Source organism: Salvelinus namaycush, chromosome 20 (genome assembly GCF_016432855.1).
Source record: "Salvelinus namaycush isolate Seneca chromosome 20, SaNama_1.0, whole genome shotgun sequence".
Taxonomy (NCBI): Eukaryota; Metazoa; Chordata; class Actinopteri; order Salmoniformes; family Salmonidae; genus Salvelinus; species Salvelinus namaycush.
In genome coordinates this window covers 1,707,708-1,733,346 of record NC_052326.1, presented here as the reverse complement: position 1 = coordinate 1,733,346, position 25,639 = coordinate 1,707,708, and the positions used below count along the sequence as shown (strand labels likewise).

The 25,639-nt window shown below is 39.5% G+C and overlaps 1 protein-coding gene across 3 annotated transcripts in view; it reads left to right on the top strand.

The window, feature by feature from the left end:
• Positions 1–4,807: 4,807 nt before the first annotated feature.
• The window catches only part of LOC120064958 (contactin-4-like), a 185,370-nt gene continuing 164,538 nt past the window's right edge, over positions 4,808–25,639 (top strand). For 2 of the 3 annotated variants that reach the window (XM_039015568.1, XM_039015566.1), the window contains exon 1: positions 4,808–5,102. The gene's annotated coding sequence lies outside the window, so the exon portion shown is untranslated. Of the gene's footprint in view, positions 5,103–5,327; positions 5,402–25,639 lie in introns of those variants that run through there. The other variant, XM_039015567.1, reaches the window with a different exon arrangement.

The window sequence follows — 25,639 nt, the reverse complement described above, 5'->3', positions numbered from 1 at the left end:
ATTGATTCCTGCTGTGAACTGCCCAACTTGAAGGACTGAATGAATATCCAACTTGGTCAGATCAAGTAAACACAACTAGCTCTCACAGTCTCACTTCAGAATTAGACGTTCATCCATGTTTCTCAAATGTCAAATTTCGAAGGTTAGGCATCAACTCCAAATTGTTAAGGTTTGGGATAGGCTTAAAACAAAAATAACTTTATATCGCTTTTTACGCCAATCCACAATGCCCTAGCAAAACCAAAACCTACTTGAAGGTAACAGCACTCACTGTTGCCCCTAGCAGCCAGTTTCCACATCATCTCCAGACTTTTTTGGTCACATTAGCATGACCCGTTACAGCACAACACCACATCCTATGTATGCAAAGGACACTGTTGTGACACTCACTTATTTGGTAGTAATGCCCCCCCTTTCCCCCCATTTAGCTGTAGTCAACAGATTGTGATTCTGTGTGACCTATAATGCACAGAATAGCTTGGACCTGTTGGGTGGAGGAAACAAAATCAGTCATACTGTAGATTATGATGAACAACCCTTCAGCTACACTACATGTGTCGTCATCAGCATTGTGTCAACGTGACATTCTACCTGATACACCTGAAATCAATCACATCAACTTTATTTCTCATTATTTCAATTCACAAGATAGAATGAACGCGCCATTGAGAATTTAACCTCTGTAGCTGGGCCGTAGGACACATTGATGTCATACAGGCTCTGATGACCTCCTAGTAGGGGGTAAAACGTGGGAACCAGGAGCAGCACATAACAATTTGTGGCCTGGAGGTGTGGGATCTGTCAACACGGTCGTCATTCCAAGATGCTGTGTGTGGCGAGTACTCAAATTAAATTTATTTATATAGCCCTTCTTACATCAGCTGATATCTCAAAGTGCTGTACAGAAACCCAGCCTAAAACCCCAAACAGCAAGCAATGCAGGTGTAGAAACACCGTGGCTAGGAAAAACTCCCTAGAAAGGCCAAAACCTAGGAAGAAACCTAGAGAGGAACCAGGCTATGAGGGGTGGCCAGTCCTCTTCTGGCTGTGCCGGGTGGAGATTATAACAGAACATGGCCAAGATGTTCAAATGTTCATAAATGACCAGCATGGTCAAATAATAATAATCACAGTAGTTGTCGAGGGTGCAGCAAGTCAGCACCTCAGGAGTAAATGTCAGTTGGCTTTTCATAGCCGATCATTAAGAGTATCTCTACCGCTCCGGCTGTCTCTAGAGAGTTGAAAACAGCAGGTCTGGGACAGGTAGCACGTCCGGTGAACAGGTCAGTGTTCCATAGCCGCAGGCAGAACAGTTGAAACTGGAGCAGCAGCACGGCCAGGTGGACTGGGGACAGCAAGGAGTCATCATGCCAGGTCGTCCTGAAGCATGGTCCTAGGGCTCAGGTCCTCCGAGAGAGAAGGAGAGAATTAGAGAGAGTGTACTAAAATTCACACAGGACACCGGATAAGACAGGAGAAGTACTCCAGATATAACAAACTGACCCTAGCCCCCCCGACTCATAAACTACTGCAGCATAAATACTGGAGGCTGAGACAGGAGGGGTCAGGAGACACTGTGGCCCCATCCGATGATACCCCCGAACAGGGCCAAACAGGAAGGATATAACCCCACCCACTTTGCCAAAGCACAGCCCCACACCACTAGAGGGATATCTTCAACCACCAACTTACCATCCTGAGACAAGGCCGAATATAGCCCACAAAGATCTCCGCCACGGCACAACCCAAGGGGGGGCGCCAACCCAGACAGGAAGATCACGTCAGTGACTCAACCCACTCAAGTGACGGCATGAGAGAGCACCAGTAAGCCAGTGACTCAGCCCCTGTAATAGGGTTAGAGGCAGAGAATCCCAGTGGAGAGAGGGGAACCGGCCAGGCAGAGACAGCAAGGGCGGTTCGTTGCTCCAGAGCCTTTCCGTTCACCTTCACACTCCTGGGCCAGACTACACTCAATCATATGACCCACTGAAGAGATGAGTCTTCAGTAAAGACTTAAAAGTTGAGACCGATTCTGCATCTCTCACATGGGTAGGCAGACCATTCCATAAAAATGGAGCTCTATAGGAGAAAGCCCTGCCTCCAGCTGTTTGCTTAGAAATTCTACTCGCCTCCTTCCGTGATTCTCTGCGGCACCATGTAGGATTTTTTTCCTGGGAGCTTTATATGTCCTGCCTTGTACGTGTGATGTAAGTTCTACAAGTGTTCAGTTGTCATTGTAACTGTCCCATTTTTTATTAAACAGTCACTTTTACCTTGTAAAGTTTTTAATTGTGAATTAAAATGAAAACGTGGATTTTTACATAAAAGAGATTTATGTGTTTCGTTTTTTAACATGCAGGAAGTAGGCCAAGTCATCCATGGTTCTGTTACTCTGGCAGTGTTGATGCTGATGGGAAAAAAACATATATATATCACTGAAATGCATTGAAATCACTTATTAGCGCAAGTTTCAATGGCCTTTCCAAACCAAGTTTTCATTGTATTGATTCTAACTCAATGTCATTGTATATTAATTTCTCAAGTTTCTTTAAGAAAATGGAAAATACTTGTAATGAGAGTAATGTTTGCCATTCTTTTGAACAAAATGTTCCTGGAGAAACTCTTGGGACAGAAGGGACGAGTCTGAGTCTGTGGGGGTTGTTGGCTCGGTGTGGGAAAACATTAAACAAATTGTTACTGAAATAGTACACGGTACAATGTAATGTCATATTCATCTATATTCCTCTCAAACCAAACACACTGTCATGTCATCAAATCGCATCTCTAGCTTCAGTTAGCTAAAGTTAGGTAGTTGAAATAAAGAAATTGGGCATTTTGTGAGGTTTATGCAGTGTAACAGTCCGAATACAGATGACGTTAGCTAACTAGCTAAGTAGCCGTGTTAACTAGCATGAACATACTAAGGTTAACTGCTAATGTAGCTAGCAGGCTAAACACGAAACCCAACACTTACCTACCAATCCATGAGAACGGTGGCCATTTCAGCATCACTCTTCCATCTTTCTAAATTAATTCCAGTGTTTCTGGATTGATCCTTTTTTATTTTGGGGTCATCCACGACCTGCGGATTAAAATAAATGTAATACTTTAATAACTTTAATAACGGAATCTAAAGTATTTATTCTGGCGCATGGTGAAAACGCTATAGCCATTGTGGAGTACAACCGGTTCTATTTCATGGTTCAGAGACTTTTCTATCCTTAGCGAGAAGACAGATAGTCTGGGGTTAAATGTCTTGGCAAGGCGATCATTAGTCAAGCTCAGAGTGAAAGACCACAAAGACGTTGCTTACAGCTCAACAGGGAAATACTGTTAAAACGTACTTTTCAAAGCGGCAGGAGCATCATGGGAAATATCCAAAATCACCTGAACATTTTAAATCATATAATATTATAGTTAAATATATTTTACAATCAGACATAAGATCTACACATGAACTATATTGGTTATGGTCACTGTGTCCTCTGTACTGAAGCTCTTTTCTGTACCAGCTTCTTTGCAATGCCCACTGGGAATTTCATCTACTTCTACTTAATTATCACCTTTTTTTTCATTGACTATTTTATAAGGAGTAGATTTTCTTAAATACCACTTACTATAATTAAGGCTTCTATGAAGATAATGGAAAAATAAGGGATCAAAGGTTGAATTAATTAGGTGAGGCATACTTATGTATTTAATTCAATTTATACATCTACGTTGAATAGATTTCAAGCTACTGCAGACAGACAGACAAAGACAATTTGTCAATGTTTTAAGTACATTATTACTATGTATGAATGAACAAGTCAATGTTATTGCATGCATAGTGTAGATAAAAATACATAAACAATAACTGAATTTAAATTTCATTATGGTAGCTACTAACAATTACCTCTGGCACAAAGGTCTTATTTTGACAACTCACTTGAAATCTTGTTGCCACCTAGTGGATTGTTGTATGTTCCCGAGAGGATGAGAGAGAGAGAGAGAGAGAGAGAGAGAGAGAGAGAGCGAGAGAGACTTCAATAATATGATCAAACCACTGACTTCACGCTCCTGGCAATACAGACTTGTGTCTATGGACTGGTAACTGGGAGTCACAGGTGTCGATAGAATCAGTTCATTGATTAAGATGTAGATTTAAAGGCTTAAAGTTCTTCAACTGACCTCATGGACCTCCTGCTCCCCGGGTACGTCTCTGTATCCCTTAAACCATCTCATTATTGTCAATGGTAAATATCGATTCCATCAGCCAATTCTGCTTAATTGAGGGGAATTTCATGGTATTGAATGGAAAATGCAATATCCGGATGGTGAGATGTGATCTCATTAAGAAGATATAAATATTTGATCAGCTAATGCATTCTGGGTGTAGCCTTTTCCAGGGTTATGGGCTGATACATTTAGCATGAGGACACTAAACCTTGTTCTGGAAGGATAAACCTCAGGTTATTACCTGCCTGATTGCTGGTTTCAGACACTATTGAGGAAACAAAAACCCTAAAAACCCTATTACTGAGACTATTGTATAGAAAATATGTTTATAAAAAGCCCACCCAAAAAGTTTTAAATGAACAATTCTCATAATTTTGTTGGTAGTTTGGAAACAAGAATACCTTCATAACATTGGAATTGTTATTTCTTTCATCTAATAGGGTAGCCTAATATCACAGTCTTGACAATATAGTTACACTACTGTTATAATGACTTCAGTGAACTTTAAAGTTATTGTACCAGATTTCCTCAGACAAGTCCTAAGTATGTGGGAGGTGCCCCCAGCTCCTCTTGTGCCAGCTCACGCCACTGTAGGATAAGGCAGAATGATTTATGCGCTAATGGCATGGCACTGCTTTCCTAATCAATGGGAATCGTACTAGTTTACAATACTTTCCGCGTATTGCTGAATTGGAGTGTTTTACAGATCGCGTAGTTATTTTGTATTAGAGCCCAGCTGAAAGAATTGCTCTATTATATCTCGACCGCTTAGACTATCCAGAAGGGTCTGTTCCGCTTGGATGCTCGGTGCAGTGAGTGCCTCACCGAGGACAGCTCGTGTGCCTGCTCTGCTCCGGTTAGAGGAAGGAAAATGATGCATCACAGTAAGTATATTTAGATAACAGTCGCGGGGAGCTCCTGTTAAACTGTGCGCTCTTTACCTACATTGCAAACAATGAAAGCGACATTCATAGAGTAGGCTACTATTTTAATGTATTCGGTCGGGGATAGCCTACAATGCCTTGCACTCTCGAGTGAGGGAGGAATATTCATAGTGCATACTCAGCCGCCGACAGCGTCGCCACGATTCAACAGTGAATGTATGTGTACAGAATGTTGTTAGGAGTATCGAAACACGGATTATTTAAATGAAATGCAAATTGCAGGGATAATTACGCATACGGTAAGAATATTGTTATTATTATTATTAGGCTATTATTACTGTTATCATTATTATGCTAGACTATTATAGCTTGTTATCTGTGTCCCAATCGAATATATTGTCAAAATAGTTTATTTATTTGCTTTAGCCTTGTTTGTAATTTCATTTCATTCACGTGGAATTGTTCAATCAGTGCTCGAAACTGTAGTAGCCCAAGCCCGTATAGGCTTATAGCCCACACTGCAGGTGAAAAGGAACCTCTGTAACTTGCCCGTGAAAACTCATAACCCATATCCTACTAGTGTTATCCCATATTTACATCAGTAAACAGGGTCCCCCATGCATTTTACGCGCGCGTACCACTTGGAGTTGTAATGATCTGGGGCCTCATTTATCAAAGGTGCGTGCGCACCAGTTTTCCCACAAAGGTTGGTATTTATCCATTTTGAACTTGACGGGAAAGTGTGCGTATGTCCACGCAAATCTCAGACCATGCTTACCGCAACTTCTATTGGTTGAGCAACTGTATTGCAAGCAATATGTTCGGGGAAATGAAGGTGTTTGATGCAAGGCAATTATAATAATGGTAGGCTAATAACATATTAAAACATAGGCATAATGATAAAACAGATACATTTACATTTGCCATTGGTAAGGAGATCACATAGCAGCATGATGCCTAATATATTTGTTTTATTTTACTATATTGGCCTAAATCATAATCATATTGCAGGATATCTCTCCTTTTCTGTCATGACTGGGTTATTCCCGCTACACAACAAATATCAGGGTACCATTTATCCATCGCTCATTCAATAGCCCACCATGCTCGAAAGTAAATAGACCAGTAGCCTATTTAAAAAATATTTTTACAGTATGTGTAGGCTACAGTTTTGCTATGTGATAGGAGTGCGTGATCACAGCCTATTTAATCTCAGAGCCTATCCCAAGGCAGGAAACAATTCGTATTTTGCATAAAAGTGTGGGCTGTAGACAGTATTTACTTTAAAATAGTTAAATAGACAATCAATCCTGCAGAATGCACCCCCAGTGTTTGGCACTGGCTATAGGCCACATGCATTTTTTGTTTAAAAATGTCACTGCAAAAGATTAAAACATTCTGACCACACCTCTACAGAAATGTGATCAAATTTGCCGTTGCCCTTTCTTTTAGAAACTGTCTTGATCCAGTTCCAAAGTCTCCAAATCATACAGCAAATGAGGGCATTTTTGTTACCATTAAAGGTGAATGGAGGGCAAGGTTGTAGCACTCGTTCACAAGCACAGAAATATATTATGATATGTTGCATGTGACAGTTTGATAAATCACACTAATTTATTGCGCATGCAAATCCTAGAATCTCCAAGTACGCCAGAATTTAGTGAGACATTTATGCATGTTTGATAAATGAGGCCACTGATTTGCCAGGAGTGTTGATTTAGTTTGGGTGCTGTTATGCTGGAAGTATGTATTCTATGAGTCAGTTGCTGTGTGCCACCACGCCGATCAGTGCGTGCAGATGTTTGGTAGCCTAATCCCTTGCGCTGACTCCCTATCATAATCCCCCCTGGATTTGCTGATTATGTAGTTGACCAGCAATTGCGGTCATAGTATCCTATGTCTAGCCAACTAGTTTAAGCAAACAGAAATATTCCACAATGGCTTCTCTTCTACATTATCTCAATTTTGTACAGGCTATACAAGTACACTTTTAGCAAATAGGCATAGGTTCAGTCAGGAAACTTCAAGACATATCAATAAAGTCAAGATCAATATCCTAAATAACATCCTTCCTAGTTTTCTTCTGCCACCATTGAAAATCATTTCCTAGCGATCAACACAGGACTAATCCAAGCATCTGTCCATCAGCCTCATGGTACCCTGCTGCTGTTACTCAGTGCCCTTATCTGATTTAAATGGGTGGCTAACAGATGTGTCCACTCACACTCGCTGTAGCCAGATGCACAACTAAACCTACTCTTTTAATATGTATAATAGATATTTGAGCATCTGTTTGGTTTTTAGTCCGCTCTTATATTAAACAATTACTGGTTGACCAAATGTGTTATTTACAGTGTATATTTGTATCTGCGTTCTCCACGGCTGCCAGAGTCCTCTGTGAGTTCACTTGTGTTACTGGTTAGGTGTGCTCTGAATGTGGAATGTATGATAAGGTGTGATATCTGTTTTGCTGTGGGAGATGAAAAGCATCCTTTAGATGAGTGATATAGACGAGGCTGTGCTGTAAATTTGGTTTGTCTGGTAGCTATGAATGGATCCTCTGTCCCTTTGCACTTCATATGGACATTATCGAGCGCATTCCCACTGGGCACGGACTTAATTTCAGCGTCTAGTTTTGGTTGAGTTGACAACTAACCTAAATTCTACGTGAAATCAATAAACCATGTCACTATGTCATTGGATTTGGTTGAAAAGTTGGGTGAATAAAGTCAGAGATTCCCTTACATTGATGACTTTTTGCAAGTCCAATCAGTTTTCCATGTTTATTCAACATCATCACATCAAATGTTTTTGTTGAAATGACATGGAAAGAACATTTAATCAAACCGTTAGTGGGTTTCCTCAATCATGATTTCCATGATAGCAAGAACAAATTGTCCAGGCAGTCCTGTGTTGGAAATCCTCACCACTTCCTCCCCTGTCCTAGTTCCTGCGTTCTTGATGAAAGTAATCCCGAGGCTGACATGCATCGTGCAGCTCAATGGACACGGCAGGCACCCTGCAGAGACAAACCAAGTTTGGAATGACTTTGCTACCTGGCATAACTATATGATCTGCCGTAGACACATGGTCGGTTGGTTTATACATTGCGTGTTAATTGTTGCCACAAATTTCAGTGACATGCATGTGTGGTAGTTTCTTGGTGGACTGGAGAGTGAGTGCCCTGGCAGATGCAGCTTTGCAGGAAGTAGAAAAACGGCCTTTAATGGTTAGCGTGCAGCAGGCCAACAGCCTGTCAGAAGTGATGTAGTGCAGAAGTGACATTAAATAGATTATGGGATAGTAACATTTAGAGACATTTCATAAAAATTTCATTGGATGGTTCCTGCTGGTATTGAGAAAATGTGTCATAGGGGATATTTTTATTTAATGTATACAAATTTTCCCTCCCTCCAGGACAGGAAAACTTTTGAAAGAAAAGGAAATCTTTGTTTTCCATAGTAACCTTTGGGAAACATGTACATTTTGCAATGTTTCTGGAATAAGATAAGTTTCTTAATTTCAAGTCATTCCCCTATATTGCCCTTCCCAGTAGTGACAGGAAATGTTATCATTTTGCATACATTCAATTATGTAGATAGGCCTTTAGCGTCTATTAGAGTCCAAAAAGGGTACGCGTATGCACAGCGGTGTTCTAGAATGTTGTTCTTTCATACTTTTTTACTTTTGGAATTCTCCGCATGGCTCAATCATTTTCCCGAAGGACGGTGGTCTCAAAGCCTCGTAGCTATGTCAAAATGGGACCCAGGACTATCATGTCTCTGCATTTGTGGACTCTGATTTACGCTTTAGCCAGTGCTTTGAGTTTTTGATCTATGGTTGCCTGTGTATACATTTTCTTGCTCTTTTTTACCCCTTAGGTACTACTGTACACCGCTACTTTGATTATGATATTGACTGCATTTACAGAGCCAGAAATGCCTCCAGCACTTATTTTCATGAGTGCTCAACCAATGCCATAGTCCAGAAAGCCACTCATCTCTGCACAGTCCCTACTGTGTGAGTACAATCTCAGTTGAAAAGCGCTGTAATTCCACGGGACTCCAGACCAAACCGGGAAGGTTTGGCAGCACTATTAGGCAGGCCCCTAGTTGTTGACTATGAAGTCTAAGTATTTTCTATGGAGCGTCACGACTATGGGGGAATGACTTTTATGACAAATAACTGTGCAGTCCAAGGGTCTTGCCTCTGAGGTTGTTGCCACACTGGCGCTTTAAAGAACAACAGGGCAAAGAGCAGCAAATAAAGACAAATGCTCTGTGTCAGTTCTTTAGCACCACTTTTCTGCTGCTCTCTGCTGTTTTTTAAAAAGTAAACAGTGCTGTGGGATTCTTCATAACATCATTATGGATGAGAAGGAGGCTGCAGGCCCCTGATACTACTTTGCCAGTGCACAGACAGCGGTTTACACACCTCCTGTGTCATATCTGGGTGTTCTCTAGTTCTCTGCCCGCCGAGGAGCCAAATTGTTTGTTCATTGGGATCATTGGGTGTAGTGTCAGTCATTGTTTTGAAGCAGGCATTGTTTTTGCCAAGCTGAGTTGTCAGTGGTGTAGGCAGCAATCTTGCCATATGTATGCAAATGGGAATAGCGGAGAGACATGTACTATATCTGAATACTTTAGAACATTTCTACATTTGAATACCCATATCAATCACCCTGGCACAACAATAGATACTCTATGTTTTGTATGAGAAGGGTTTTAACTGAGGGAGACATTTGACACAGCCCTCAGGTCCATTCTCCAGTATAGCGTCATGTCCAATGGTTCATTTATAGTGTTTTTAGACAGAACTGTGTGGGACTGGGGGACCAAAGGGTTTCAACAGAGGGTTTCTTTTCAGAGAAAGAGGACATCCCTGACTGTCCATCCCTGTCAGCTCTAACCCTTTGACCTTCTTTTACACAAATTGGTTGTTTGTACAGCATCATGTTTTATTCCATGTGTTCTAAAAACATGAACTAGCTGACAGCAGCACAAAACCCAGCAGTGGTGTTTTTGTGGAGCAGCACTTTTATATAAAAGCATTTCAAAAGTCAAGTAACGTGGTGGTAAATCTATCAGCATTGCTAAAAAAAAACATTGAGCATTGAGCCTCTTGTTCAAGCAGACAATTCAAGCAGACAGATAGCATGCATCTAAAGAAGTTATGAAGTAGACCTTTACTGCAGTCAAATTACCTAGTGGCCTCATGGGTGGAATGTTATTCATATTTTTTATTATTTCATAATTCAACAACATTCTTTTTTTTTTAACTGACGGAAATCCGGTGTTTCTATGTCAACGGTTTTGTTATATTTCAGTCTTCTGTGATGTACTGTTACGTACACTTAGGTTGGAGTCATTATAACTCATTTTTCAACCACTCCACAAATGTCTTGTTAACAAACTTTAGTTTTGGCAAGTCGGTTAGAACATCTACTTTGTGCATGACACAAGTAACATTTCCAGCAATTGTTTACAGACAGATTATTTCACTTATAACTCACTGTATCACAATTCCAGTGGGTGAGAAGTTTACATACACAAAGTTGACTGTGCCTTTAATAAACAGCTTGGAAAATTCCAGAAAACGATGTCATGGCTTTAGAAGCATCTGATAGGCTAATTGACATAATTTGAGTCAATTGGAGGTGTACCTGTGGCTGTATTTCAAGGCCTACCTTCAAACTCAGTGCCTCTTTGCGTGACATCATGGGAAAATCAAAAGAAATCAACCAAGACCTCAGAAAAACATCTCCACAAGTCTGGTTCATCCTTGGGAGCAATTTCCAAATGCCTGAAGGTACCACGTTCATCTGTACAAACAATAGTACGCAAGTATAAACACCATGGGACCACACAGCCGTCATACCGCTCAGGAAGGAGACGGGTTCTGTCTCCTAGAGATGAACGTACTTTGGTGCAAAAAGTGCAAATCAATCCCAGAACAACAGCAAAGGACCTTGTGAAGATGCTGGAGGAAACAGGTACAAAAGTATCTATATCCACAGTAAAACAGGTCCTTTATCGCCATAACCTGAAAGACCGCTCGGCAAGGAAGAAGCCACTGCTCCAAAACCGCCATAAAAAAGCCAGACTACAGTTTGCAACTGCACATGGGGACAAAGATCACACTTTTTGGAGAAATGTCCTCTGGTCTGATGAAACAAAAATAGAACTGTTTGGCCATAATGACCATTGTTATGTTTGGAGGAAAAAGGGGGAGGCTTGCAAGCCGAAGAACACCATCCCAACCGTGAAGCACGGGGGTGGCAGCATCATGTTCTGGGGGTGCTTTGCTGCAGGAGGGACTGGTGCACTTCACAAAATACATGGCATCATGAGGCAGGACAATTATGTGGATATATTGAAGCAACATCTCAAGACATCAGTCAGGAAGTTAAAGCTTGGTCGCAAATGGGTCTTCCAAATGGACAATGACCCCAAGAATCCTTCCAACGTTCTGGCAAAATTGCTTAAGGACAACAAAGTCAAGGTACTGGAGTGGCCATCACAAAACCCTGACCTCAATCCTATAGAACATTTGTGGGCAGAACTGAAAAAGCGTGTGCGAGCAAGGAGGCCTACAAACCTGACTCAGTTACACCAGCTCTGTCAGGAGGAATGGGCCAAAATTCACCCAACTTATTGTGGGAAGCTTGTGGAAGGCTTACATTTGACCCAAGTTTAACAATTTAAAGGCAATTCTACCAAATACTAATTGAGTGTATCTAAACTTTCTTACCCACTGGAAATGTGATGAAAGAAATAAAATCTGAAATAAATAATTCTCTCTACTATTATTCTGACATTTTACATTCTTAAAATAAAGTGGTGATCCTAACTGACGTAAAACAGGGAATTTTTACTAGGATTAAATGTCAGGAATTGTGAAAAACTGAGTTTAAATGTATTTGGCTAAGGTGTATGTAAACTTCTGACTTCAACTGTATATAGTGTAATTTTGGGATGCAAACTCAAAATGTAATACATTTGAACTTTATATCTCTTGTTTTAAAGCCTATAACCATGTGGTTGAGGTGTATTTTATTTGACTTTAGTTAATTAGTTTGACCATTAAAAAAATACGAGCACACATAAAACTTGAAAAGCCATACATGTACATGCACATGAGTAAAATCATCGAGGATAACACACAGTAAAGTCTGGGACTTATTTCCGTTGTGGTCCTCTTGAGACATGATGGTTAGGCAATATCCAACACGGTTGAACACAGAATGACAGCGAGATAATAAAACATAAAAACGAAGAAGAACATCTATCTCATCATTGTAGTTACATCATAGGGTATACTTTTGTTTCAAAGTAGATTTGTTTAAGACTACCAAGAAACACTCTGTGTGACCCTGATTTAGCCCACTGCAGGAAAAGGTTCATCTGTTGAAAAGTTTAGACCAGGACAGAGAGTCCTTGTACTTCAGCTCAAGCATTGAACTTGTTGAACTGTCAGTATTCTTGAATACGTAAGAATAATAATATAATAAAAAATATCTACCACAATGAACCAGTGGTGTAATATTTATCATATTTATATTATATATACCTCACATACGACCCGTAATAAGGCTAAGCAATTAGCCCATTAAATGGTTTTCTGACTCCAGAAAGATGATTTAGAAATATGAAAGATACTATAGTTAAGTTACAGTAATAGAAAGGTCAAGAAAGGAATAAGAATTGTCTATATCATAAGCAAATATTTTATTAACATTGTAAAATGAATGATTCACACACAAGGCATAAGCTTAAGTTACCAAGCATTAACAAGCATTACAAGGCATTATTCTAGGCATGATCAGAGGGAGAGAAGTTATCGCCGGGCATGCCCCAAGAGTCCATGAGGAGGAGAGAGAGAGTGTAGGTATCTCACTAGCACAGGTCTCACCAGAAAGAGAAGCTAAGATCCTTTTATACCCATTTTACCATGTTTAGATTTAAAATCTGAGTTGTTTGCAGGTAGTATTACTGTAAAGTTAACCTCTAATCAGATATCAGACCTACAGGATGTAAAGGAAACAGAACCTCTGCTTCACGGAGGTGTGACAGAATGGGGGATGGCCTGAGCAACACAGAGAAGGCTGAATTCCCGAGAAGGCAATAAAACCTCTTGCATACAGTTGATAAGAGTCACTTCAGGGGCTGGCTCGCCCTACAACAGCTCATCGTTTTACTCAAGTACTATATTCCAGCCAGCAACACTTCAATGGCCCAATGACCCAACAATTAAAATGAGCCTACCTCCTAATGCATCTGCCTGCACTGTCCTGTTTTTTTTCTTCATAAAAGGTGAAAAAGACAAAAACGGCAATTTGTGTTAAAAGGCTTTTTATTTGCTGAGAGGCATTTGGTCAGCTCTAAGAGATCAGTCTACAGCTGGAGGTGTTGTGGTCTCACAGACCGTAGATTGGATTTCAATACAACAAATCTCCTATTCTTACAGGATGGTAAATCATGTCTGCCACCTTTTACCTCCTGCCTTTAGGGGATGGGAAAGGAGAATTCTGTCCAGATCTTTCCATAAAAGTATTGTCTGAATTGAGGTATTAGCAGACTTTGAAGTTGGAAATACAGTGTGTTTGTAATGTAATAACATAGTTATTAAGGTTAGTTAAACATCCAATATGTATACATTAGTAAGGAGATAAAGTGAGATAATGAATTGGTTTTGCTCTTGTACAGTAGTTACATTATAACATCTTCTACATCAAGGCAGCTCCATCTCCTGCAGTATTTCTTGCTTCATCATTCAGTTAGTTAACACCCTAGCTGTATTCCACTCATATTGCCTCAATCCTGTGCTTTAGCTATGTACGGTATGTTGGAAAATATGTTAGAGCTAGATGTGGGCTTTTGGCTTAGAGGCACAACAATCCTTGGGGTATGGTACAAACTGTGTTGTTCCTGCATCACTTCCTTACTCAAACATGGTGTGATACGGTCCCTCCTTGGGAACAGATTCGATTGAAGGCCTAATAAGAGTAACATCAGCTTGTGTAAATATCTGAGCACTGGAACTATTGCATTATTAACTATGCTTTATGTGGGGGCTTCTAACAACTAATTTCCAAGCTATCACAGCAAGAGGGCAAGTTTGTGTTTTTTCTTCAGAATGCACTTAAATTGCAGATGAAGGAATTATTTTGATCTTTTAACACTTTGTTATTGTACCACTGGGGAAAATTCTCTGATGTTGCAATTATTTGAGAGGAAAATGGTACCCCCCCCCATCCCCCATAGGGTGGGCCTGTGATTTGTGAGCCTTCTTTCCCCCACCATTTATTGGAATACAAATATGCTTAATAAAAACAACATGCCCCAGAAGGCATTGTTATTTTCTTTTCACATAGTTGAGATGAAAGAAAAGTTGGATGAATTGGGATCACTAGATGACTCAACAGAATGTCACAATGTTCTGGCACTGTTTTATGGTTTCTGGTGGATTGAATTTGATTTGATAGAATACAATCTTGTAAAACAAGTTCGACCAGAAACAAATACAAGGCCATTTGAATATCCTGATTCACAACAGTCTGCATTCTGTAGACTTTAGACAATTCATTATGAAAAACACACCGGTATCAATTCATATGAATATGTATACTGATAGTATTCATCCTATGAATAGTATGTTGTATCCAAAGCCTGTGTTATTTATGTAGTAATTGTGTAGCATACAGTCTGCTGATGGCTGTCTTTGTTTAATTATGAATATTCAGAACAATACATTACATACATTTCTTGGAAGGTTTGACACTGCACAGCAGAAGTACTCTTCGTGTACTCCTCTCATTTATACAGATAGTAAAATGTCCCCTGTTGTTCTTATAAGTGAAAATGTTTTTGCTAATGTTTTCAAGGAATTGTTAAAGCTTATGAAAGCTACATGCAAATAGCAAAATAATGACCTCCAAGAGCTGCGATTAAGCAATAAGGGAGTCCTTCCTCTTTCTGATGCATTTTAAACATGGGGACTTACCTGGGTGATTGACAGAACATCAGCTGAAAGGGCAGAACAGGCTAAGAATTATATGAAAATGTTTATTCAGTGTTAAAATGCTATCCAGGAGCACACTGGTGGACACACTATCCATGCTAGAAAAGCAGGAAAATATGACTCATGAGGTGAAATAATTGACAGCTATATTCAAGGGAAGTAGGCCACCAGAATGGCTTAGTTTATGTGTATATAATCCACTATAGAGTACTGTGTATGCAGCGAGCAGCGTTATCTAGTCTGCCTTACAAGTGTACAAAGCAACACGCCATGAAGTATCTGCTGTCAAATACACATCAATCACAGCAGATTATGAAAAGTCTCTTCTCTGCTTGCCATGTTAAAAAGGTCAGCAATTTAAAGGTTCGAGATTTTGGCAATGAAGCCAGAGTCATATGAACTTGTGGATACCATTTTAAGCTAGTTAGCATTTGGCCTGTGAAACTACCTCTAACTTCCTTCATACTGGACACAGATACATAAAAATGGTATCCACGGGTTCATCTGACTCTGGCGAAATAGATTCAAATTGCCAAAATCCCTAAAGATCTCTTGAAACCATCTTGAAGAATCCAAATAGTCTGTTTCATACAGTCATTTTATCAATAGAAATGTCCATATACTGTCCTGTATGGCAGGCGAGTTATGATGTACTGTACCAGTGAGCCTGGGATGTGATTCAATTTCCTCTGAATGCAACTATTCTTTTTCTTTATATTCGTTATTTATCCATGTGAATCATGTTGAGACGAATATCTATTTTATAAGGGAGCACTGGCACAATTGTCATTGTCATTCTTTTTGCTGTATTTCCTACAAGGAAATCCAAGCATCCATGTCAAGTATGGTTAGGGGTGTTGATGTTGATGCTGTATTCTCGACTTCACAGAAAGGGTAATGCTGCATTCTCGACTTCACAGAAAGGGTAATGCTGCATTCTCGACTTCACAGAAAGGGTAATTCTGCATTCTCGACTTCACAGAAAGGGTAATGCTGCATTCTTTGACCTCATTATATGGAGTTGAATAACTGCGCACGACTCCAGTTGTTCAGCCTTTATTGGGTTTTATAATGAGGAAACACATTCTATTGTAATCCAGCTGGTGCGCGACACCACAGTGAGTAGGGGATCGAGAGACATGATGATGTAAGTAATGAAGCCTGTAATATCACCCTGGATGGTCTACAAGCATTAACTGTCCACTGCCAACATCTAGTCACCACCGATAACACCCACTGTTTCAGCTGGTCCTTTTATCAGGGAACAGATGATGATGGTACCAGTCTGTTAGTGAAATGAGGCACTGATGTTGTAGCCTAGTTTCAGAGATGTTAGTGCTTTAGCCAATCCCTTGGACTATGGCTGCCATGCCATATGTCTGGCATAGCATGGCACGGCAACGATAGTCAGGGGAATTGGCTACTAAATCACATGCATGCGAATGGGAATTGGTTTGGTTGATTTGAGAAGTGATTAATACTTCAAGTTGATACTTGTAGCTTGTAGTTCTAGGCAAATCTTTTGGATATTCAATCTATATTTTTGTGAACATTACTGGAATATTTATTGATCAGAACAGGCTTCTTGAATCATGTCTTATATCTTTAAACAGTACAGCAATTGTATCATCAACAGCACTCTTGGACATCTTGATAGTTGAGCAGTTTTATAGTAGTGTCTCTGTTTATTGTGCTCCGAGCTGGCAGAGGCTGCACCGCTTCAGGATCATTCTATTTGACACTCATGAAACGCTTGCTGCATGAAACACTAGCTTATAAGGCGAAGAAAGGGATTTGTGTCCTGTGTTTTAGCTCTAAACTGTCTGCTCCTTTGTTCTGATGTTCATTATGGTGGTTATACAACAAGTCAAACCAAGGCAACACACTGGTTCCAGACAGAGTATTATGAGATTCTCACACACAGGGAGTGTTTCACCGTCGCCATAGCTTACCTTAGCTTGGTAACATCCCAATACAAAGAACCATGAGAAGGAGAATGTAGGTATATGTATTTTCGGAGGTTGATAGCCATACATTGTGAGCCATATAGTAGTTTCTTTACATTTTTACAAGTAGGCCTGGAATAACTATAACTATGGGCTTAGCTATAGTTTTAACTATGCTTTGTGGAAATTAAAAACATTTCCGGGGGAAAAAATAGTTACTTTGTATGTGACTAGAACTTTTTGAATGCAGATCCCCCCCAAAAAAGGACTACTTTTGAAAACTATTTTAATACAGATCTCAAAAAGGGACTACTTTGAGGCCTTCCGAGGGGTGCAGCAGTCTAAGGCACTGCATCGCAGTAGTAGAGGCATCACTACAGACTACAGTTCGATCCCAGGGTCAATTTGGCAGTGCACAATTGTCTGGGTTAGGAGAGGGTTTGTCCCATCGTGCTCTAGCGACTCCTTGTGGTGGGCCCGGGCGCGTGCACGCTGACTTGTGACGCCAGTTGCACAGCGTTTCCTCCAACACATTGGTTCGGCTGGCTTCCGGGTTCAGCGAGCAGTGTGGCTTGGCAGGGTCGTCTTTCAGAGGACGAATGGCTCTCTCCCGAGTCCGTATGGGAGTTGCAGCGATGGGACAAGACTGTAACGACCAATTTGATATTACGAAAAAGGGGTAAAAAAAACAAAGGGACAACTTTTCAAAACTGTTTGAATACAGATCTCAGAAGTAACTACTTTGTTAACTATTTGAATACAGATCTGAGAAAGCAACTGCTTTTTAGAAATATTTAAATATTTGAAACACAACCATTCTTTTTTTAAATTTCCGTTCCACTGTTTCGACCAGCAAAATAAAGTTCTGAACTGCTTCGAATCTCCCAAAAAGTAATGGTTTATATTGTTCCTTTCTGTTCCTTTTTAAACCTCTGAAAATGACATGTTTTTACATTGAGCTCGACAATAAATTACTTGACCGATCACTGCAGATAGAGCAGCTCGCTATGAACTTGTCTGTCCAATGTAATGGAGTGTGTAGGGCGCAAGTCGGAACTGGAATTTTAAGGGTGGAGAGAGAACAAGAGAGGGTGAAGGAGGAGACTTTTTTTATTTTACCTTTATTTAACTTGGCAAGTCAGATAAGAACAAATTCTTATTTAAAATGACAGCCTACCAGAGAACAGTGGGTTAACTGGCAGAACAACAGATTTTTACCTTGTCAGCTTGGGAATTTGATCCAGCAACCTTTTGGTTACTGGCCCAACACTCTAACCACTAAGCTACCTGCCGCTTGTAGTGCTGGGAATCTTGTGATGATATGCATTATCTGAATTAAGCCCACAGAATTATACCTAAAGAGGCGCGGCTTCTATCTGTATTTTTTTTTTTTTAACCCTTATTTTACCAGGTAACTTGACTGAGAACACATTCTCATTTACAGCAACGACCTGGGGAAAAGTTACAGGGGAGAGGAGGGGGGATGAATGAGCTAATTGGAATTCTATCAAGGAACTTTGAATGTCTTTGAACTTCCGAGAGTTGGCTTAACGTTGGACCAGAGCTAGCTAGCTAGCAAGCTAACAAGCTTGTGTGTGCAGAGCGGCACAATAATTAAAATAAAAACACGTTTTACCTTTTTTTGTTAACCCAATGTGTAACGTGATAACTATTGTATCCTTAACTAGCAGTAAAAAAAGTTAATCCATAGTCTTCTCAAATAAAAGATCTCTCTTCCTAATTTCTGAATCACGCTTGTAACGTCAGTAGTCTCCAGTAGCTTCGGAGGGGGAGGGGCAGATAGCCTACATGCACACTGGCAAAGATTTTCAGTTGTCAGGCAGACACTGGAAAATGTTTTTGACAGAGTGAGTGCTTTTTATAGGTGCTGTGTTGCATTTTGTTGTGGGTCAAAAATGCTCGGAATGGAAAATAACGTTATTAACCGGTTCCCATGCTTTTAAAATAACGTTTATGTTCCTGAACCGTATAGATCACTTTCATAATTTCACTTTGACATTATTGGGTATTGTGTGTAGGCCAAATGCAGGATATAATACAACAAAATGTGGATAAAGTCAAGAGGCGTGAATACTTTCAGCACATAACATATAAAGAGAGAAAATAAATTCCTATTGGGTGTGATGCCTGGTCGTGTGTACTATTCAGGCTATAATTATGCAATCCTGTGGTACTATACCTTCTGCAGGCATTTTTAAAACATTCCAAATGACAACAAATGTGTTATGATAGATTTTGGTCAAGACATCTTTAAGATTAGAATGTCGAACATCCATAACGGAGGGTGTATCATCTAAAGCGGTCATTTTTTGCTCTCTAAAGTAAGAATTGAAATGACTTTTTCATATTATTATCGTTTTTGTGTTCAGCCAAGCCTTTTCTTCAAAATGGCTATTCATGCTAACTCACAGACATTCTCCCCAAAAAGCTTGTCCGTTTCATGTAACATCCATTATTAGCTGTATTTCTCCATCATGCCAATATTTAGTCAGCTTTTTTGTGTATACATAAGGTTGCAAAGTGAGGGTATATTACTGAAAACATTCTAAGTTTAACAGTAAACTACCAGAAGTTTGGTAACTTTAAAGGATTTTATGTAATTTGTCACAAGATGTCTAGTGGCGCTTTTGGCTACTTCAGATTATCACAGGTGTCTGTAATTATCTCGGGCCCTCTGTGTGGCCTTATGACATGTAAAACATATCAAAACTAAAATACATTGATTTTAAAATAACAACATATATGACAAAGCTGAAAAACATGATCCTAAATATAAACCACCAGCCATCTGTGTTAAATATGAGGGTTTCAGTATGAAATATTCTTTATATATTTTTTACACACTTTTATTTATTTTAGGCCAATGTCTTTGTTGTTGTTTTGGCACCAAACTGGTGGCAATCGTGAAAAAAGTCAATAGTTGGAAGAGTTGCAGAGTTAATTGATGTTTTTTTTCATGAATTATGTTATTTTCTCTTGAACCATATGGTCTATCCACTAGAAACGCATGGACAATATGGACACATATATAAAAAATAAATTCTATATATGAATACATTTTTTATAAGTTATTCAAGTATAAGTTACTACATTTACCGCCATTGATTACCTGTTAATTACCAAAATTACTAAAGATTCTGGTAACTTTCGTAAATTACCTGTACACTCCCCCCAAGAGGTACTATAGACACACATCAAAAGCATAATTTCTATTTTGTTTGTCCATTCTGTGAGACATTAAAAAGTTTTTTTTTTTGTGCCATTACGCTGGAATCACCCTCCTTTCTTATATGTAGCTATTGTATTTACTTCCTTACAACAGTTTTTAATGTTTCTGTTCCCATTCATGGATGTGCTTTACCCTGGAAGGGACTGTTGTAATACTGTCATGGTGTGAACTGGCTGTGGGTGCTCCTTGGATCTTTCTACTACATCAATAGTCTCTGTGGCAGGACCATGAGAGAGAGACATCCCAGTTAAGACTTCAAAGTAAATAAATGTCCGGTAGACCATGTCTGTCAAAACCTTTATCACAGTTGAAGTTCACATGGTTTCTGATTAATTAGGACACCTGTAGTCATTACTGAAGCATTACGAATGCTCAGTAAAATACAATATCTGATAATTATACAATAGCTTATGTAATAACTCATTCTGTCATTCTCTTAACTCTATTGAGGCATAGTGTATTGTAAATGTGTAAATGTTGAGCCTACCTTTGTATGTGTTATAATAGGCATATGCTATGATGTATGTATCCTTGTAAGTATACTGTAGGTATACATCATTCAGGAAAGCTAATCAATGGTTAGTAATCTGACCTCCATTGCTCACCACGCACCATTTGGTACAATATCATGACATGTCTCCATTTGACCAAGTCACACTACAAATGAAAGACATTGGACATCGCAAAGCTTCTCACAGAAAAGCCTTCAGGCTACAAAGCTATACTGAAGAAAAATATTAATGCAACATGCAACAATTTCAAAGATTTTACTGAGTTACAGTTCATATGAGGAAATCAGTCAATTGAAATAAATAAATTAGGCCCTAATCTATGGATTTCACATGCCTGGGAATACATATATGCATCTGTTGGTCACAGATACACAAAAAAAAGGTAGGGGCGTGGATCAGAAAACCAGTCAGTATCTGGTATGACCACCATTTGCGTCATGCAGCGCAACACATCTCCTTTTCATAGAGTTGATCAGGCTGTTGATTGTGGCATCTGGAATGTTGTCCCACTCCTCTTCAATGGCTATGCGAAATTGCTGGATATTGGCGGAAACGGGAACACTCTGTCATACACGTCAACTCAGAGCATTCCAAACTTGCTCAATGGGTGACATGTCTGGTGAGTATGCAAGCCATGGAAGAACTGGGACATTTTCAGCTTTCAGGAACTGTGTACAGATCCTTGCGACATGGGGCTGTGTATTATCGTGCTGAAAAATGAGGTGATGGCGTAGGATGAATGGCACGACAATGGGCCTCAGGATCGCATCACGGTATCTCTGTGTATTCAAATTGCCATCAATAAAATGCAATTGTGTTTATTGTCCATAGTTTATGGCTGCCCATACCATAACCCCACCGCCACCATGGGGCACTTTGTTCACAACGTTGACATCAGCAAACCGCTCGCCCACACAACGCCATACACGTGGTCTGCGGTTGTGAGGCCCGTTGGAAGTACTGCCAAATTCTCTAAAATGACATTGGAGGCTTGCCAACTGCACGCACCCTCAAAACTTGAGACATCTGTGGCATTGTGTTGTGTGACAAAACTGCACATTTTAGAGTGGCCTTTTGTTGTGCCCAGCACAGGGTGCACCTGTGTAATGAACATGCTGTTTAATCAGCTTCTTGATATGCCACAGCTGTCAGGTGGATGGATTCTTGGGAAAGGAGAAATGCTCAGTAACAGGGGTATAAACGCATTTCTAGGATATTTTATTTCAGCCAATGAAATATGGGACCAACACTTTACCTGTTGCATTAATATCTTTTTTCAACATATTTAAATGTTGCAATTATCTTTTGATCCTTTGCGTAAATTAAACACTTCTGCCATAATGCCGAAAATGTAAGTACTTTGAAACATGCTTTGTGTGTCATTCATTTGTAATTTACGGTGGTATAATATACAGTCAGTCTTCAGTACATTTTAATGAGGACGAATGGAAACTGAAACCGTCTTGCATGAACCGAACAAATGTAATTATAGCAATTCATTTTTTTACAGATGTGTTATTATATAAACAAATTATATTTACAGAAATAGCTATACATAGACAAGGCATACAAGGTTATGCATGTCATTGAGGTGGTCCAAATGAATAGTTGATCTTGCAGCCAGCTCTTCCCAGCTGATGCTAAAGGAAATACATCTTGTCAATAAGCAGAGTGAGGAAATATAGCTTCAATCTTGAAGGAGAGGGATTCATTAGAAGACACTGATTGAAATAAATTAAGATAAGATATTAAATGTGACCCACTCAGACAAATCCAGGCTTCATTCTCAGTCCTTATTTTTCAGAAAGTGAAGAAAATACGATACTCTGGTCCCATATTGATTTCCTGCTCCTAGTGTTTTGAAACATATGATTATTGCATTACTCAAGCATGTCTTTGAAATGTAGTATTACAATTCAGTAAGCAAGAACTGAAGGAGACTTTCAGTGCTGCTTCTGCCTCTGTTTCGATAGTGAAATGCTAACAAGAGCCTGGTTGTGGCGTAATGGGATGGTGTGGGTTATTACATTATTATATACTTCTACTCTATGAATAAACATGTATTTACCCGAGGGACATAAGATTATTGCAGCTTGTTTTTTATAGAAGCTTTGCAAATGGTACATTGCATTACTTAACTTGTCATATTGCTGTAATACCTTTCTATCCAGTGTACACAGTGTTTCCAGAGGCAGCTTCTGACATTTGCCTCAGACTTATTCTGTATTCTTCTCTCAGACTCTATGGCAAGCTGCGCAAATCTTACTGCCTACCCCCACTGTGTTTCATTTACATATTTATTCCTCTCCCTGCTACTCAAAACCAAATACCTCTCCCATTTGGCACTTTTTAATGTGTTTGTCAAAACAGTTAGTAAATTAAACAAATACCGCAATTTAATCAATTCAAGGAAAACCGCAATGCGGGTTCATTCAGATTGTTTATGTTGTATTTCAAGGAAAGGTATGGTTTTGTGTAAATATGCATTGACAAGGTCCGTAACAGGAACCGCTCCAATAAAGTGTAAATATTCTAAGATAACCCTCAGAGGAACCAACAAAACCTCAAACATCAGCACATAAAGCAGTTAGCTGTTATTCCTTAGAAGTCTGTGCAAACATTTTAGACCCCTAAAAAGAGGTACTCTGTTTTAAGCTCATTGTTTTCATATTTACTTTGAATAATCACTAGTTTCGAGATGCATACAGAATATATACAGTATATATACAGTACCAGTCAAAAGTTTGGACTAGTGGTCGAAAAAGTACCCAATTGTCATACTTGAGTAAAAGTAAAGATACTTTAATAGAAAATGACTCAAGTAAAAGTAAAAGTCACCCTGCAATTTCCTACTTGAGTAAAAGTCTAAAGGTTTTTGGTTTTAAATATACTTAAGTATCAAAAGTAAATGTAATTGCTCAAATATACTTAAGTATCAAAAGTAAAAGTATAAATAATTTCTAATTCCTTATATTAAGCAAACCAAAAGGCACCATTTTCTTATTATTTTAAGTTACGGATAGCCCGGGGCAGGCACCAACATTCAGACATCATTTACAAACGAAGCATGTGTTTAGTGAGTCCGCCAGATCAGAGGCAGTAGGGATGGCCAGGAATGTTCTCTTGATAAGTGTGTGAATTAGATACTTTTCCTGTCCTGCTAAGCATTCAAAATGTAACGAATACTTTTGGGTGTCAGGGAAAATGTATGGAGTAGAAAGTACATCATTTTCTTTTGGAATGTAGTGAAGTAAAAGTAAAACATTTAAAAAATATGAATAGTTAAGTAAAGTACAGATGCCCAAAAAAACTACTTAAGTAGTACTTTCAAGTATTTTTACTTAAGTACTTTACACCACTGGTTTGGGCATAGCTACTCTGTCACGTATACTCCCTCTCCAGCCTCTAGGTCATCAGGCTGCTGATTATTCCGCACACCTGTCACCATCGTCTCGTACACCAGCACCTCATGACACTCACCTGGACTCCATCACCTCCTTGATTATCTTCCCTATATCTGTCACTCCCCTTGGTTCTTTCCTCAGGTGTTATTGACTCTGTTTTCATGTCGGTGCGTTATTTGTGTTTCGTTTATTTATTAAAACACTCACTCCCTAAACTTGCTTCCCGACTCTCAGCGCACTCGTTAAATACTCATTCAAGGGTTTTTCAAAACTATGAAATACACATATGGAATCATGTACTAACCAAAGTATGATGTGTTAAATTAATCAAAATATATTTTATATTTGAGTTTCTTCAAAGTAGCCACCCTTTGCCTTGATGACAGCTTTGCACACTCTTGGCATGCTCTCAACACCTTCCCACATATGCTGAGCACTTGATGACTGCTTTTCCTTTACTCTGCAGTCCAACTCATCCCAAACCATCTCAATTGTGTTGAGGTCAGGTGATTGTGGAGGCCAGGTCATCTGATGCAGCACTCCATCACTCTCCTTCTTGGTTAAATAGCCCTTGTCATTGTCCTGTTGTTTAAGTGTGCCTTGAATTCTAAATAAATCACTGACAGTGTCACCAGCAAAGCACCCCCACACCATCACAACTCCTCCTTCATGCTTCATGTTGAGAACTACACATGCAGAGATAATCTGTTCACCTACTCTGCATCTCACAAAGACATGGCGGTTGGAACCAAAAATCTCACATTTGGACTCATCTGACCAAAGTACAGATTTCCACCTGTACAGATCCGCTCATGTTTCCTGGCCCAAGCAAGTCACTTCTTCTTATGTGTGTCCTTTACTAGTGGTTTCTTTGCAGCAATTCGACCATGAAGGCCTGATTCACGGAGTCTCCTCTGAAAAGTTGATGATGAGATGTGTCTGTTACTTGAACTGTGAAGCATTTATTTGGGCTGCAATTTCTGAGGCTGGTAACTCTAATGAACTTATTCTCTGCAGCAGAGTTAACTCTGGGGCTTCCTTCCATGTGGCGGTTCTCATGAGAGCCAGTTTCATCATAGTGCTTGATGGTTTTTGCGACTGCACTTGAAGAAACTTTCAAAGTTCTTGAAATTTTCTGAATGGCTTAAAGTAATGATGGATTGTCGTTTCTCTTTGCCTTTTTGAGATGTTCTTGACATAATATGGACTTGGTTACTACATGATTTCGTATGTGTTATTTCATAGTTTTGATGTCTTCACTATTATTCTACAATGTAGAAAGTAATAAAAAATAAAGAAAAACCCTTGAATGAGTAGGTGTGTCCAAACTTTTGACTGGTATAGTACTGTGTGTACTGTGTCTACAAAACATTATGAACACCTGCTCTTTCCATGACATAGACTG